This window comes from Hypanus sabinus, chromosome 7 (assembly GCF_030144855.1).
Source record: "Hypanus sabinus isolate sHypSab1 chromosome 7, sHypSab1.hap1, whole genome shotgun sequence".
Lineage (NCBI taxonomy): Eukaryota > Metazoa > Chordata > Chondrichthyes > Myliobatiformes > Dasyatidae > Hypanus > Hypanus sabinus.
The window spans coordinates 74,976,725-74,986,965 of record NC_082712.1 but is presented as its reverse complement, the minus strand read 5'-3'; the positions used below and the strand labels follow the sequence as shown (position 1 = coordinate 74,986,965).

The following is a 10,241-nucleotide window of genomic DNA, read 5'->3' as shown; positions in this document are numbered from 1 at the left end:
AATAAAGGGATTAGAAGTGGAAAGACAGAGCAACTTTTTGGGTGTCAATATCTCTGAGGATCTATCCGGGGTCAACATATCGATGGAGCGATAAAGAAGGCACAACAGTGGCTATATTTTGTTAGCAGCTTGAGGAGGCCTGGTACGTCACCAAAGACACTTGCAGATTTCTACAGGTGTATCATGGAGAGCATTCTAACTGGCTACATCACCATCTGGTACATGGGGGGTGGGGAGGTTGTTGAGGGCTAGTGCATAGGATCAAAATAAGCTATAGAAAGTTGTAAACTTAGTCAGCTCCATCATGTCCATCATGGGCACCAGCCTTTGTAATATCCAGGACACCTTCAAGAAGCAATGGCTCAAAAAGCTAGCACCCATCACTAAGGATCCCCATCACCCACAACTTGCTTTGTTCTCATTGCTACCATCAGGAAGGACAGAAATGTGAAGGCACACACTCAATGATTCAGAAACAGCATTTTCCCCTCTGCCGTCCGATTTCTGAATGCACATTGAACCCACAAACACTACCTCACTGCTTCTTTATTTTTATTTTTGCACTATTTGTTTAAAATATATGTATCTACATACTGTAACTCACATCTTCTTCTGTTATTATGTATTGCATTGTACTGCTGCTGCAAAGACAATAATTTTCACGACATATACCAGTATACTAAACCTGATTCTAATTCTGATTCTAATGCAGGCAGGAACCTTTAGAGGCAAAGCCATTATTGATTGTAGAATGCTTTAGGTTTCATAAGCCAAATCAGAAGGAACAGGTGTTTATTTCATTGTATGTGGCTAAATTGAAGAAGTTGCCTGAGCATTCTCTTTAGTGATGGGCTTAAAGATGCCCTGAGAGATAGTTCAGTTTGTAGAATTTTACAAGAAAACATTCCAAAATGGATCCTAATTGAAGCACAACTCACATTTAAAAGAGAAGTTGAAATAGCTGTATCAGTGGAAATAGCATACAGAGACGCAATTGAGTTGCAGTCAGAAATGAAAAGGGAGTATGAAGAAAATTGTAATGTCTAAACAGAAACTGGCTTGGCCAAACAAATTGTGTTATCATTGTGGCAGGGGCTCATATACACTACCCCAATGAAGGTTTAAAGGTGAAACTTGCAGAAAATGCAGCAAAGTAGAACACATACAAAGAACATATTGGTCAGACAAAAATAGATGGACTGCGCAGGGAAGAGATAAAGAGACAAAGTCAAGTTGCAGATTTAAAAAGAGTGCTAATCTGCATCCTGTTGATGAAAAATCTGAAAATGATGAGAGTGACACAGGACTTGGTAGCCTTGAGATTTACAATGTGAAAACTATCAACAGACAAGCAATATTGTTTACAACAGAAGTGAACGGCAAATTAATTAAAATGGAATTGAACACTGGCTTGGGTCTTACAGTCATTCCACAAAATGAGTTTGAATGGCAGTTCAAAGATATTGAACTGAAGCCTGCAGATATCCAACTAAGAACTCACAGAGGAGAAAAGATATCTCCTATGGGTATGACATTCGTAACCCTGAAATACAACAGCCAACAAACCATATTGGGCTTGTATGTGGTAACAACAGGAGGGCCAACATTGTGGAGGCACGACTGGCTAAGCAACTACAACTTGATTGGAGATCCATCTACCATTTGTTTGCCATGTCCCCTGTAATAGAGTCAACTAAAAAAGAATTAAGAAATGTATTGAATGATGCCACAAGAGTGTTCAAGGATGGCATTGGTAAACTTGAACATATTAAGGGTAATCTAGTGTTAAATGAAAATGCCGCATCCAAGTTTGGCGAGGCCTGTCTGGATTCTTATTCCATCTGTAATAAAGTAACCAGATCGCATGGTGGCTGAAGGAATTCTTCCCAAGGCTGAGTGGTACCCATGGACAATGAAAGGGTTACAATAACCAAAAAGAATAGGTCTGTCAGGATCCGTGGTGATTTTAAGGTCACAATATACTCAGTACTGAAAATAAATTAATACCCTCCGCCAAAGATACAGGATATCTTCAGAAACTGTTCTGGAGGATAACACTTCAACAAAGTGGACTTAAATGAGGCCTTCCTACAGATGAAAATGGAAGAAGAGTCCAAAGTGTTTCTCACCATAAACACTCACAAAGGGCTTTATCACTATAATAAGCTTATTTTTGGAGAAGCATCTGCACCTGCACTTCGGCAAAAAGCTATGGTCGAGGAGCTGCAAGACTGTCCATGTACTCAGTGTTACCTGGATGTCATCATTGTTACCAGTAAGGATGACAACAAATCTCTCCAAAATCTCAAGATAGTGTTAGAAATTATTAGAAGATTATGGTCCAAGAGCATGATGCAACGAAGTTTGAATTCTTTGAACCAGCATCACTTACTGTGGTCACACCATTGATGCACAAGATTTACACAAGTGACCTGAGAAAATTTAAGCAGTGGTGGATGCCCCAAGGCCAATGGCTATGTCACAGTGTAGTCCTTTTTAAGTTTTGTCAATTACTGCCAAAGGTTTCTGCCAAAACCAGTTATTCTGCTCCACTCCTTAAACGCATTACTACAGACTGGAAGAAATGGCATTGGACAAGGTATTGTCAAGTGGCTTTCCAAAAGGTAAAGGAAATGGCAACGACAGGCACTGCCCTCACATACTATGAACCACATCGTCTGTGACACCTCGCCTTATGATGCAGGTGATGTCATGTCACATGTTATGAGTGATGGAAGTGAATGTCCCTCCACATCACATTCCATTACACACAGATTGATAGAGAGGCCTTGAGACTGGTTTGGGTTGTAAAACATTTCAGCCAGTATACGTACAGGAGAGTTTACCCTTATTACTGATCACCAATCCCTAGTATCCATTTCCAATACACAGAAGGGTGTTCCACTAACAGCAGCAGCTCTGTTTCTTGGAGGACAAAATTACAAGATTGAATTCAAGATTACAACTAATCTTGGAAATGCTGATGGAGCATCTTGGAAAAAGGAGAAGGTGTCTAGAACCACTTGCTGCAATTGCAGAATCAACTTCTACAACTACCATGGAAGGGGCCCCAGATCGTGAGATTGCTTAATAACCATAAGTCTCATCTACTGAGCAGAATGATCCCCCTTATCAGGAAAAATGTTATCTCACAAGAGTAAGAAAACCTCCAACCCTCCACAGTGATTAAATCTTCAGGCCAAAATGGGACAATTTAAAATTTACTTTTCTGTAGATGTCTATAGTGTGGTTATATTATATAGTATAGTATAACATATATGTTTAGATGTATTCAATATTGAACGGAGTTTATAACAACACAGGGAGGAGTGTTGTGTATTTAATCTTTCAGTAATACTGGAGTAATATTGTAAATATCTTTTGATTAAGCATTCTTTGTTCATTTCAGGTTATAAGTAAAAGTAAGTGAACGGCATATGTTATCACGCCACCATGTCATATGCGCATGCCTCATTTAAAGTAAAAATGAACCAAGACATGTTCTCTTGGGCTCCCATCTTTTTCTTACAATTAGTTTTATGTTTGGGATTTACAAAACATAATAGGTCTTTGATTAGGAAAGGCATCAAAAGTTACAGGGAGAAGGTAAGAGAATGGAGTTGAGAGGGAAAATGAGCAATAAGCTATGATCGAATGATGCAGCGGACACAATGGACAAGATTGCCAAATGCAGTTCCAATGAATTATGGTCTAATGGTCATATTACTCCTATGGAAGTGTTCTTACGTGTATTGCTTTTTGAAAACACCATATAAATGCAAGTTGTTATTTAAGCTGTACAGTAGGAATAGGGTGATTACCACAATAATTAATGTTTACAAGGATGAGAGTTGTTTCATTGATATAAATAATTTTCTGAAGAAACTGATTCCCCTAGCTGGAGAGTGCGGACATGAAATCGCAACCAAGATTTGGCAATTGAGGCCCAATAACTCCAATGCACATAATTACCATTGTCCACCAAAAGTTCAATAGCAAACATGGCTGTCTATCTTTTACCATACTTCCTTTCCCTTACTCTTTTTCTACTCCTTTAGCAACATTTCTCAGATTTGACAGCATAGTCTACAACTTAAGGACACTAATAGGAATTGCTTCAGAATCCAATAATAAAAGAGAGATACCACTATCCAGTTACAATTTCCTTTATTGCTCCTCTGCACGTCTGAGCTTTACTCATTTATGTTACACTTCTCCAAAAAAATCCTCCTTCCTTCATAATATTTAACAGCACCAAAATTTTCTACTCCCAATCTTCACACACCTCAAAGTCTGGTGAAAGAACCGTCCACCAGATGTTCCATTCCTCCCTTGTCACAGGGTTTTACAAGGCTGCTGTTAGCCATTGCAAATGCATTATCTTTTTAAGTGTGGCAAGGTGATGTACTGCTACAGAAATGTGGTGTATGAGTGTGGTGGACCATTGAAGATAGTGCATTGATGCAGAATGATGTACTGTTGCAATCTGGTGAAATATAGTGTAATGCAGCAGTGTGGAGTTATTACATTGTGATGTACTACTGCAGTATGTTGTAAAGTTGCAGTATTGTGTACTATGGGTGCATTACTGCAATAAGTGTACTAATGCACTTTGGTGCAGTGTTGCAGGGTACTTTTTTTGCAAATGGGTTTTGCTACAATATGATGTTAAGCTATTGCACTGTGGTAATAGGTACACTAGTGCAGTTGGTTGCATTAATACGTGGCAAGTACTACTGTAGTGTAGTGTCCTAATACAATGATGCTTGAACTAGTGTGTTAGACTACTGCAGATTGGTTAGCTACTACAGTACAGTGTACTGCTGCACTGTGCTGTATATTGTAGAGTACCACACAACTATAGTACCGTTCACTCCTTCAATGCATTGTAATACAGCAGTGTTGGTATATTCCTGCATCTGATTTTCTTAACAGAACAGGAAACAGGCTTCTAAATTTGGATATGGTATGACAGAAAAATACTTCATATGTGGTTGTTCCATAAGCAGAGTGTTCTGAGTATGATATGTTTAAGAGAAGGTGGAGATGCACATGATCGTTAAAGAAAAGATGGATATTTCAGTCGTGTGAAATGAGAGGGTGGGAGAAGGTTCATATGGAGAATAAACATTAGCATGAACCAGCTGAACTGAATGGCCTGTTTCAGTGCTGTAAAAGTTCAAGTAATCCAAATACATTTTGGTCCTGATGAAGAGTCTCGGCCTGAAACATCGAGTGTTTATTCATTTCCAGAGATACTGAGTTCCTCCATCATTTTGTGCACGTGACTCCGGATTTCCAGCCATCTGCAGAATTGCTTGTGTTTTTGGCATAAATCTGACATGGTTGAGCCGGCAGATGATGAGTTGAAAGACACTTTGTTGCAATATTCACATAAAACATGAATACCCAAGGGAGCTATTGTGTATGTGGCCTGGCTACATAACAAAGCTATTAATAAAAACGCTGGAGATGGGAGCTAAGTTTCATGGTTCTTTACTGGCAGAATCCGAACTTTAACACACACGTACAGATCAATACGCAACTAATAGTGCATTCAACAATGTGTTAGTAAAACATAAAGTAGTCCCTTATTATACTGTAGGCTATACGGTACACTCCTCCCCTTTTCTTTTAATAGTGTATCAACTTTTTTTTAACTGGGGCACTATGCTAAACAAATATGTTTACCCTTAACATACAAATGCCTACCATTTGTTTACTTAGTAACTTAATATCAAATTATAACAAAGTAACGTAATAATATCAAATTATAACTAGTCCTTTTTTTTACTTTTGGTCTAAGTCCCATTTATAACTCAAGTCTCTGAGGGGGGTCTTCTCTGCCTCTCTGGGTAACATCTGTCAATAACTTGTTTGCTTAAATATAGATTTCCATATAAAAGTCATGAAAAGTTGACCTCTGAGCATAGGGAGTTAAGAAGATGTGTGCCTCCAACTTGCTAAGAGGTCTAGGCAGCAGATCGCCTCCATATAATGAAGACTTCTCTGTGCAACTGCCCTAGATATATACGCATCTTTGTGCTATCACTTGTCTTCCTAACCCATATTTCATTTGTTCCAACTGAGCTAATTACACAGCCAATCTCCATATTCTCCTTAGATTCCAAATAGATAGTCTGACCTTTATGATACCATCTCTAATCGTAATATAACTTTCCAACTTCTATTCATGCTTCATATCTTTGTGCTGGTGATTCAGCAGGAGTGCTGGGAAGTTGCTCAGGAGAAGATGGAGATGCTGGTCTTTTCGGAGATTTATGCTTATTGAGAGATCGCAGATCTTCCATTATCTGTTCATCTGTTAACAAGTAACTTAACTGCGCAGGAGCAGGTTTTTGTCTTTTGTCTGTAATTAGAACAGGGTCATTAGCTCTCCTCCTTAGTTTCCTTGTCATTATTGGCTTTATCTCCATAGAATCTCCTGTGAGTTCCACTGTTAGCCTCTTATTTTCAATCATCTTTCTTTTCTCCTAACTCAATCTTTTTATCTTCAAAGTCCTTCAATGCTGCTTTCTTCTCTTTAATATAATTCCTTTCCACTTGTCCTGTCTCCAGTTGCAGAAAAAGCTCTGCATTGCATATTCTTTCCTGGTATTGTTGATCTACTTTCTTCATCCTTTCCTGATACTCCTGCAAAGTGCCTTCCTGTAACTGCTGTAGCTGTCTTTTGAGAGATGTCAATTTCTCCTCATACATCTGCTCTTTTACTTCCAGGTAGTCTTCATCATCCTGCTTATTGGCAATACCTGTCTCCCTTGCATCCTCTGTACCTTCATCTGAGTCACGGCCATAGATACTGCGTTCGTCCTCATCGTCAACACTGTCTAGCTTCTCTTTGTAATATTGTAATAGTCGACAATGGGTGAGAGTAGAGCTGCGGACATCTTCCCCACCAAGCTGCCCTCCTTAGTAGACACATCTAGTGCCTTGATGGTGTGCCAATCCAACTGGATTTTCCTGAGCCATTAATGTCTCAGCAATGGTGGTCCTCCATTTTTTAGTACATAGAGGTTCAGCTGCTGTGTTTTGTCTCTGTAGGTCACTGTCACTTTAATTTTGCCTTCGGGATGCACTCTCTGTCCTGCGTAAGTCTTCAGCAGTAGTTTAGTTCATTTCAGAGGTATGTGAGGAAACAGTCATTTGTAGTCGTGTAGAGTGATCATTGTTAAAGCTGAGCCTATGTCCAACTCTATTTTCAGTCTCATGCCTGCCACTTGTGGAGTGATCCATATTACTCTTTGATCATCTGTCTCTTCCACACTGTGAAGCTGCCGATAAGGCAATTCACTTTCGTCGGAGTCGTTCTTATTGTAACTGCTTTCATCAGAACTGCCTTCTTTCATTTTGTGTACCTTGTTGTATTTTCCTTTCTGGGGTTTCTTGTTTCTCTCTATTTTGCCCTTTTTCTGCTGTTGACTAGCTTTGCATACTCTGCCAATGTGGCCCTGTTTGCCTCAGTTTCTGCATTCTTTGTCTTTAAACCAACAGGGTCATGTGACCTGTTCCCATAACAGTAACATTTCTTTCCTTCATTTCTGTTCAGTGAGATTTTTTTTGTGGTATATTCCAGAGATTCTTGTATCTCGGAAACATCCCGTGCCACTGTTTCCGTTGATATTGCAATGGTTAGTGCTTTGTCGAATGTAAAGTCTGTTTCACACAGAAGCTTCTTCTGTGTGGTTTCACAGTGCATGCCACACACTAACCTGTCCTTCAATGTGTCCGATGGAGTAGCTCCAAATTGACAATATTCTGATAACTTGCACAATTCAGCACAATATTCAGAAACACTTTCATTTTTGCTCTGATTCTGTTTGTGGAATTTAAATCTTTCAGCAATGACTAGTGGTTTGGGGTTTAAATGCTATTGGAGAGTGTCTACTATTTGCTTGAACGTTTTCTCAGCTGGCTTTTCAGGGGTTAACAAGCTCCATAGCAGGTCATATGGTTTTGCTCCCATAATACTGAGTAAGATGCTGGCTTTCTTTTCTTCCTTAATACCAGTAGCCTCACAATATAACTCCACTCTTTCAATGTAAGTTGCCCAGTCTTCAATGCCACTGTCAAATGCTGTAATGGTTCCAATCATCACCATCTTTGTTATGTTAATTTAGCCCCATTCTCCCCCTTTTTTCTTTTTGACTCAGGTGACCTTTCTGCTAGTGCCACAAGTGCACTCTGTCTAGATGTGTGTGGGTCGCTCCTTTTTATCTTCCTTCTGGGGCAGACAGACCCTCAGCCCCTGGGGGTCAGCGCCAGCTGTGGTCTCGCCTGGATGTACTGTGGCTCCAACTGTGTCTCTTGGTTTCCCAACGTTCCCGACCACAGCTGTGCTTCCGCTACCTTTTGGACTCACAGCCTTTTGCTCTGCCTCCTTCTCCCACTCCTTGGCTCATTCCTTGCACTCTTTCTCTGAGTGTTGTTATCAACTAAAACACGGTGTTTCAATAAGATGTAGGTTCATTAACCTTGTCACCAATTTGTTGTGTTTGTGGCCTGGTTACACAACAATGCTATCAATAAAAATGCTGGAGATGGAGCTAAGCTTCATGGTTCTTTACTGGCAGAAACTGAACTCTGAACATACACACATACCTATCAATACGTATCTAATAATGCATGCTCAATATGCGCCTAATAGCGCATTTAGCAACATGTTACTAAAACATAAAGTAGTCCCTTATTATACTGTTGGCTATACAGTACAGGAGCTAACACAGGTACATGGATGGCCACATTCTAACACAATGAAAATCTGTGCCTGTTTTCAGGTCAATTCCTGCATGACAGAAATTAGACTTCTGTTGAGTGTCTTGGAATTCAATGTGTGTTGACTTGCAAGAATGGAACTATGCAAGACCATGGCTGAACTTTCCAGTTAAATGTCATGCTTTGGCTGGATTATCAGATGATAAATTGGCCAGGAAACCTCAATGATAGGAAGAAACTATCAGCACATAATACCAAAATTGAAAAGGGATTAAATGAATACACCCATTTCCCTTTCCAATCACGTTACAGCCAGTAAAGTACTTTTTGAAGTGCAGATATTGCAGAAATGTTGGAAATATGGCAGCCAATGTACACATAGCAAGCTTCCATAATTAGGAAGGCCCAATAATAGAGAACACATTGGCACAGCTGGTAAAGCTACTGCCTCACAGTCCCAGTTAAATTTTAACTTTGCGGGATCAGAAATGATCATGTGGGCTCCCTCTAGGTGCTCTACTTTCCTTCCATGTCCTAAATATGTGCAGGTTAGCAGGCTAATTGGCCATATGCCTTGTCTGTAGATGAGTGATCTGGCTGGTTGGTAGGGGGAAAGATGGATTGCAAATGTGGGAAGAATAAAATGGAATTAACATTGGTCAGTGGCTGGTCCAAGGACCTGCATCTCCTTGACTACATCTCTAATCTGCTTTGTAATGTTAAAAGAGAGATACACTTTTGTAACAAGATCCTGGGATAGCCCTCCTGCTCCAACTTGAAGCAACGTTACATCCTCCTAGGAGAGGAAATCTGCACTCAGTGGCTATTTTATTAGGACACCTGCACATCTGCTTGTTAATGCAAATATCTAATCAGCCACTCATGTGGCAACAACTTAAAGCATAAAAGCATGCGGACATGGTCAAGAGGTTCAGTTATTGTTCAGACCAAACATCAGAATGGGGAAGGAATGTTATTTAAGTGACCTCGACCATGGAATGATTGTTGGTGTCAGATGGGGAGGATTGAGTATATCAGAAACTGCTGATCTCCTGGGATTTTCATGCATAACAGACTTTATTGTTTACAGAGAATGATGCATAAAACAATTTTAAAAAATATTCAGTGAGCGAAAACACCTTGTTAATGAGAAAGTTCAGAGGAGAATGGCCAGACTAGTTCAAACTGACAGGAAGGCTGCAAATAACCATACATTACAACAGTGACATGCAGAAGAACATCTCTGAATGCACAGCATGATGAATCCTGAAGCGGATGGGCTACCGCAGCAGAAGACCACAAACATACACTCAGTGGCCACTAAGCATATAATTTTTTGAGCTTTTAGTGTGCATGGCAGCATTTTTAACAATAGAGCCCACCTTTAGTGTAGATTAGAATATAAATTAAGAGAATTGCATTCAAGTATCTAGAGTGATACTTAAAACCCAAAACCCTTTGATTTAGTTACAAAGAATGCAAACTAGTAAGGCACATCTGACACATGG

At 39.7% G+C, this 10,241-nt stretch overlaps 1 pseudogene; it reads right to left on the bottom strand.

The window, feature by feature from the left end:
• Positions 1-5,972: 5,972 nt before the first annotated feature.
• On the bottom strand, positions 5,973-6,911 carry LOC132396352 (sin3 histone deacetylase corepressor complex component SDS3-like; annotated as a pseudogene).
• Between the last annotated feature and the right edge of the window lie 3,330 nt (positions 6,912-10,241).